Source organism: Lolium perenne, chromosome 3 (genome assembly GCF_019359855.2).
Source record: "Lolium perenne isolate Kyuss_39 chromosome 3, Kyuss_2.0, whole genome shotgun sequence".
Classification (NCBI taxonomy): Eukaryota; Viridiplantae; Streptophyta; class Magnoliopsida; order Poales; family Poaceae; genus Lolium; species Lolium perenne.
This window is the reverse complement of record NC_067246.2, coordinates 126,345,981-126,353,441: the sequence shown is the minus strand read 5'-3', so window position 1 is coordinate 126,353,441 and position 7,461 is coordinate 126,345,981. Positions and strand designations below refer to the sequence as shown.

At 46.9% G+C, this 7,461-nt stretch overlaps 1 long non-coding RNA gene across 1 annotated transcript; it reads right to left on the bottom strand.

Moving 5' to 3' along the window:
• Nucleotides 1-224: 224 nt before the first annotated feature.
• LOC127342331 (uncharacterized) lies at nt 225-6,459 on the bottom strand. Its single transcript, XR_011755387.1, has 2 exons — nt 6,271-6,459; nt 225-1,939 (listed from the first exon to the last, which is right to left on the bottom strand). It is a non-coding gene; the product is annotated as an uncharacterized lncRNA (long non-coding RNA).
• Nucleotides 6,460-7,461: the final 1,002 nt, after the last annotated feature.

The following is a 7,461-nucleotide window of genomic DNA, read 5'->3' as shown; positions in this document are numbered from 1 at the left end:
CGATACGTCGGAGACGTATTAACATCCCCAAGCTTAGTTTCTGCTCGTCCCGAGCAGGTAAACGATAACAAAGATAATTTCTGGAGTGACATGCCATCATAGCATATGTAATGAATGCAGCGATCAAAACAATGTAAATGACATGAGTAAACAAATGAATCATATAGCAAAGACTTTTCATGAATAGTACTTCAAGACAAGCATCAATAAGTCTTGCATAAGAGTTAACTCATAAAGCAATAATTCAAAGTAAAGGCATTGAAGCAACTGTGACGCCCCGGAACCGGTACCCTGAGGATCCCAGCGAAACCGCCGAAATCCGCACGATATCGATTCCGACACGCCCTCTGACACGACGTGCGCGACAAAGCACACGTGATGCCAGAGGAATTACCACGAGTAGTAACATTACAACAGGTTTACAATAAAGCCCACAAGATACATATATTACAACAACGACTCCAACGAGTCAAGATACAAATATACAATACAAAGATCCAAATCATACAGAAGATCAAATACGTCCGAGTATGGACAAGATACAAATTGGACTAAGAGTCCTGAAGATAACCAGTGGCGTCCATAACCCTGCCCAGGCCAAGCCGGAAGGGTAACCTCGCTAACGTCGTCTTCTCGTACCTGTCAAAGTCGGGCCATCGGTTGCCGACAAAAGGGGGAGGAGACAAAAAGAAAGGAAGGCGAGGGTAAGTACCATTGGCACGTACTTGCGAGACAAGACCAGCTATACTCGCTGGTGGGCGGTATAAACTTCACCCGGCTATATGTGGAGTTTAGCGGCAGCAAAGCTACTATCCAATAGAGACACGCTACAACATCCGTCTACTCAGAGAAGATAAGAGAGCGCACAAGGTAACAGTTCTATACTCCGCAAACATAACACAGCCGATGCGATCCCCCTTCGCAAAGAGGTACTGGCAAAGGCACACACACTTTTTGAAAAAAAGTTTTATTAGCAAATTATTAGCAACGGGAAATAAGGTGTAAGTTGTTCTATGATCAAGCTATACAATTCCAAGTCGTCCATAACCGCGGACACGGCTTATCGATAAGATGTACACCCTGCAGGGGTTGCCCAAATGTAACCATACGCATGCTCGAACCCACATACTACAGGTGGAGTCTCACAACAAGACCGTTCCCAATGCAAGAGAAAGTTTAATGGGAGCCACCCAACTAAGCTACCCGTGACGAAGTCCGGCCGTACTCCGATACGGACCCAGAGGTTTGCGACATAGTCCAGGCGGGCACTTACGACCAGGCACAAGATAAGTCTATCCGCGTTATGAGTACAATACAGAAATAAACACCCGAAGGCAACAGGAAGTAAATCGTGCATCGTGCATATGGGCAAATAAAACCAAGGTTGTGGCTCCCAATAAACAGACTCGAGGAAAGGTAGTGGGTGATGGGGGTCCCATTCCCCCACGTACGGGTAGAGCGCTCAATCTCGGAACAGATAACAAGAACTCGGGTCCTAGGGGACATTAGCGAGTCAAAGTTCCGATGCTTTCGCAAAGGGGCTCACAGATGCCTCTGCTTACAATTTTAGTTGTTAACAATAAAGTAAAGTGTGATTATCTCCAACAAAAGATATAGCATGTGATAACCTCCCAACAAGATATCCCGAACATCTCGAGATATCAACAAGACCCTAAACTCGCCTACGACTCGCAAAGCTGGCAAACAACAAACAATAGGTAGGGCGAGGAGGTGCATCTCGGACATATAGGTAACAGGTGGATAGGACACGTGACACAACAGAATCGCAACATAAGGATAGCAATAGATCAAAAGAGCATGTAAAAGTAAAATAGGTGAAGGGGTGGGCTCGCCTGTGAAAAGCTGCAGAAGAACTTGTCGGAGAACTCGTCGTATCTCACATCACCACTTCGTGATCCTATCCGGGAAGAAGCAAATGCTGGAACACACAACGTATGCAATCTTACTACTACGGATAAAGAACCAGCATGCTCAAGATGATATGCATGACATGGCAAGGATGATGCGGCTGTGCAACTTATCCATATTACTCGGAGTCGGAACCCCGGACAAACAATTAAGGTTTGAGTTGCATTTCTACCGGCAAAGTTAAAGGGTGATTAGCATGGAAGCACAAGGCATGGTGAGCTACACAAAGTTAAATGGAATCGGGACAACAAATAGTTATATCCCACATATTCCATATGTTCCATATTAGGTGGTAATGCAAACTATCACGGATTTATATGATGCATGAGGCAACAGCAAACATGGATGGCATATTCATGTTCCTCTCATTTTTCTGATCAAAATAGACATCTCATTTATATTATTTGGATTTATAGTTTGCAAGTTATGAGAATAGGCAGATTTGTAAAAAGGAAAAACAAAAAGACAGGAGAGGGCCGGATCGGGAAGGAGGCCTGTTACCTGGTCGAGGCGGCGACGGACCGTGGCTGGGCGCGCGTGCGCGATGGGCTGGGGCGAGAGGGAGATTGGACCGGCCCATGGGACGCCAGATCTGTTTCAGGAGTTAGAGACAAAAAGTTTGGCTTAATTAGCCAGAAGTAGGAATTGAACTAACAATCTCCACAAACTGAACATAGGAACGAACCATCTGGGCTACGGTTGATGATTGTGATACTGGGAAGGCTCCTCTTTAAAAGAAGTGTCTCTCTCCGCGGGATCTGATCCAAAAGAAGAAAAAGGTTGGGTTTAATTGGCCAACGTGGGGATTTGATCCAGAGATCTCAGGTTAAGGGACCAGCGAGATTACCACTAAGCTGTTGCATGCTCTGTTGATAGGAGGGAGGCGCGAAACAATAAGAAACAAGCAGAGGCGAAGCTCGGGCAGACAAGGCCATGGCGGAGTCCCTGGTCGAACATGGCTTCGTCGGAGGGGGGCGAACCGGGACGAGACAGATGGCGTCGAGGGTGCGTCTTGACTTGGCGAAACAGGAAGTGGCGGAGCCGACACCAAAGGTTCACCGGCGTCGCTGGAATTGAAGATTTGCTCGCCGGACTTGGAGACGGAATCGGCGAATTCGCCGGCGATTTAGAGAGCTCCGGTTCGATTCCTTGCAGGGGGGAGACGAGGAGAGGGAGGCGGAGCTCTGGGTGCCCTCGGCTTGGAGAGGGGAGGACGGAATCGACGGGGCGCCGGCGAACTGCTCACGGTGGTGTTCTCACAGATAAGAAAAGGAGGAAGGGGATGGTGGCGGCGGCAGGAAGGGGAGAGGGATGGTTTGGTGGCGCTAGGGTTTGCGGGGCTATAAAGAAGATGGGGAGAGCAGGTGGCCGCGGCGTGGTGCGGTGGTTGAGCGTGAGCACGCCTTCTGCGTGCCCGCTTTTGGAGAATACGACAACCAGCGATTCTCCATCGTGTGAAGGGGTACGACTAGGGTTGCTGGGCTGGGGAAGTTGGGCCAGAGAGAGAGAGGAGTTGGGCCACCGGTGTTGAGAGGAAAAAGGGAGAGAGAAAGAGAGAGGCCCAGGAGAGAAGAGGAGGGGTTAGGATTTTTATTTTGAAACTGTTTTCTTTTCTCTCTTATTTTCAAAACTGCTTTGATAAATGAAAACAAAACAAAACAAAGCCAAACCATTTTTAAAGCTGTAAAACATTTAAAATAGTTTTGTTTATTTATATGGTTTTGATTGTTAGGGATTTTGTGTAAGGAAAGGATAAGGGGAGGGTTTAATATAAAACCATATGAGAGGGAAACCGAAATAGTTTTCATTTAAAAATAACTTTTATTTGATAAAATCTTGTGAATGATATGATGCATGATGACATGATGATGTATAAAAGGAAAGCACAGACAAATCTATTATGGGGTACTACCCGGGGCCGTTACAATGGACACCACTAACAAGGAATCTCGCCCCGAGATTCCACGTCCAGGTACGGGGGAGAGAGGTGGAACTAACAGATCTTATAGCGACGTGTCGATCTCCTCGACACCACTAACAAGAATTCTTGCTCCATGAAGGACGGTCGACACCACTAACAAGAATCCTTGCTCCACGTAGAACGGTCGACACCACCAACAAGAAGTCGGAGTTCCATTGGCGATGATGTGCTTCTGTCGAGAGCCTCTATCGCAGATGACCAGGCGCCGTACACAAGGACGGAAGGAGTGAGAATCACATTGATCCACCCATTCAGGTAACAAGAGCGAATAATAAGAGTAGTCGGTATGGTCGCGACTCCATCCCGCACTCAAAGTATTACTCTGTACATGAATAAGAGAATCGTGCAACCAACTCCAGGAATACAGATTAACGATTTTGACAATCGTTGTCGGCGAAGATTCGACGGGGCCACAGAACAAAGAGTTGAAGATGAACATAGAAACAAATAGGATGTCAACGAAGAAGACAAAGGTTAGCCACCGGTGATGTTCTTCTGTCAGAAATCTTCAGAGATCGGACCTATTAGGATAAGGCATAGATCGTCCAACCCGCGTCGGAATTTAAGACTCAGAGAACTCATATAAGAGAGAAGACCCAAAACTCGCAGAGGTCAGAGGAGAAAGAATATAGATAAGGAGAAAAATGAGAGCTAATCAGATCTATCCAACGAATTTTAGAAAATAGTTTTGACACTAGCAAACAACGTCCGTTGGCAAGGTTATCCTATAGGCTGGACTAGTGGGGTACCGTAAACCTGATGCTCTGATACCAACTTGTGACGCCCCGGAACCGGTACCCTGAGGATCCCAGCGAAACCGCCGAAATCCGCACGATATCGATTCCGACACGCCCTCTGACACGACGTGCGCGACAAAGCACACGTGATGCCAGAGGAATTACCACGAGTAGTAACATTACAATAGGTTTACAATAAAGCCCACAAGATACATATATTACAACAACGACTCCAACGAGTCAAGATACAAATATACAATACAAAGATCCAAATCATACAGAAGATCAAATACGTCCGAGTATGGACAAGATACAAATTGGACTAAGAGTCCTGAAGATAACCAGTGGCGTCCATAACCCTGCCCAGGCCAAGCCGGAAGGGTAACCTCGCTAACGTCATCTTCTCGTACCTGTCAAAGTCGGGCCATCGGTTGCCGACAAAAGGGGGAGGAGACAAAAAGAAAGGAAGGCGAGGGTAAGTACCATTGGCACGTACTTGCGAGACAAGACCAGCTATGCTCGCTGGTGGGCGGTATAAACTTCACCCAGCTATATGTGGAGTTTAGCGGCAGCGAAGCTACTATCCAATAGAGACACGCTACAACATCCGTCTACTCAGAGAAGATAAGAGAGCGCACAAGGTAACAGTTCTATACTCTGCAAACATAACACAGCCGATGCGATCCCCCTTCGCAAAGAGGTACTGGCAAAGGCACACACACTTTTTGAAAAAAGTTTTATTAGCAAATTATTAGCAACAGGAAATAAGGTGTAAGTTGTTCTATGATCAAGCTATACAATTCCAAGTCGTCCATAACCGCGGACACGGCTTATCGATAAGATGTACACCCTGCAGGGGTTGCCCAAATGTAACCATACGCATGCTTGAACCCACTTACTACAGGTGGAGTCTCACAACAAGACCGTTCCCAATGCAAGAGAAAGTTTAATGGGAGCCACCCAACTAAGCTACCAGTGACGAAGTCCGGCCGTACTCCGATACGGACCCAGAGGTTTGCGACATAGTCCAGGCGGGCACTTACGACCAGGCACAAGATAAGTCTATCCGCGTTATGAGTACAATACAGAAATAAACACCCGAAGGCAACAGGAAGTAAATCGTGCATCGTGCATATGGGCAAATAAAACCAAGGTTGTGGCTCCCAATAAACAGACTCGAGGAAAGGTAGTGGGTGATGGGGGTCCCATTCCCCCACGTACGGGTAGAGCGCTCAATCTCGGAACAGATAACAAGAACTCGGGTCCTAGGGGACATTAGCGAGTCAAAGTTCCGATGCTTTCGCAAAGGGGCTCACAGATGCCTCTGCTTACAATTTTAGTTGTTAACAATAAAATAAAGTGTGATTATCTCCAACAAAAGATATAGCATGTGATAACCTCCCAACAAGATATCCCGAACATCTCGAGATATCAACAAGACCCTAAACTCGCCTACGACTCGCAAAGCTGGCAAACAACAAACAATAGGTAGGGCGAGGAGGTGTATCTTGGACATACAGGTAACAGGTGGATAGGACATGTGACACAATAGAATCGTAACATAAGGATAGCAATAGATCAAAAGAGCATGTAAAAGTAAAATAGGTGAAGGGGTGGGCTCGCCTGTGAAAAGCTGCAGAAGAACTTGTCGGAGAACTCGTCGTATCTCACATCACCACTTCGTGATCCTATCCGGGAAGAAGCAAATGCTGGAACATACAACGTATGCAATCTTACTACTACGGATAAAGAACCAGCATGCTCAAGATGATATGCATGACATGGCAAGGATGATGCGGCTGTGCAACTTATCCATATTACTCGGAGTCGGAACCCCGGACAAACAATTAAGGTTGGAGTTGCATTTCTACCGGCAAAGTTAAAGGGTGATTAGCATGGAAGCACAAGGCATGGTGAGCTACGCAAAGTTAAATGGAATCGGGACAACAAATAGTTATATCCCACATATTCCATATGTTCCATATTAGGTGGTAATGCAAACTATCACGGATTTATATGATGCATGAGGCAACAGCAAACATGGATGGCATATTCATGTTCCTCTCATTTTTCTGATCAAAATAGACATCTCATTTATATTATTTGGATTTATAGTTTGCAAGTTATGAGAATAGGCAGATTTGTAAAAAGGAAAAACAAAAAAACAGGAGAGGGCCGGATCGGGAAGGAGGCCTGTTACCTGGTCGAGGCGGCGACGGACCGTGGCTGGGCGCGCGTGCGCGTTGGGCTGGGGCGAGAGGGAGATTGGACCGGCCCATGGGACGCCAGATCTGTTTCAGGAGTTAGAGACAAAAAGTTTGGCTTAATTAGCCAGAAGTAGGAATTGAACTAACAATCTCTACAAACTGAACATAGGAACGAACCATCTAGGCTATGGTTGATGATTGTGATACTGGCAAGGCTCCTCTTCAAAAGAAGTGTCTCTCTCCGCGGGATCTGATCCAAAAGAAGAAAAAGGTTGGGTTTAATTGGCCAACGTGGGGATTTGATCCAGAGATCTCAGGTTAAGGGACCAGCGAGATTACCACTAAGCTGCTGCTTGCTCTGTTGATAGGAGGGAGGTGCGAAACAATAAGAAACAAGCAGAGGCGAAGCTCGGGCAGACAAGGCCATGGCGGAGTCCCTGGTCGACCATGGCTTCGTCGGAGGGGGGCGAACCGGGACGAGACAGATGGCGTCGAGGGTGCGTCTTGACTTGGCGAAACAGGAAGTGGCGGAGCCGACACCAAAGGTTCACCGGCGTCGCCAGAATTGAAGATTTGCTCGCCGGACTTGGAGACGGAATCGGCGAAT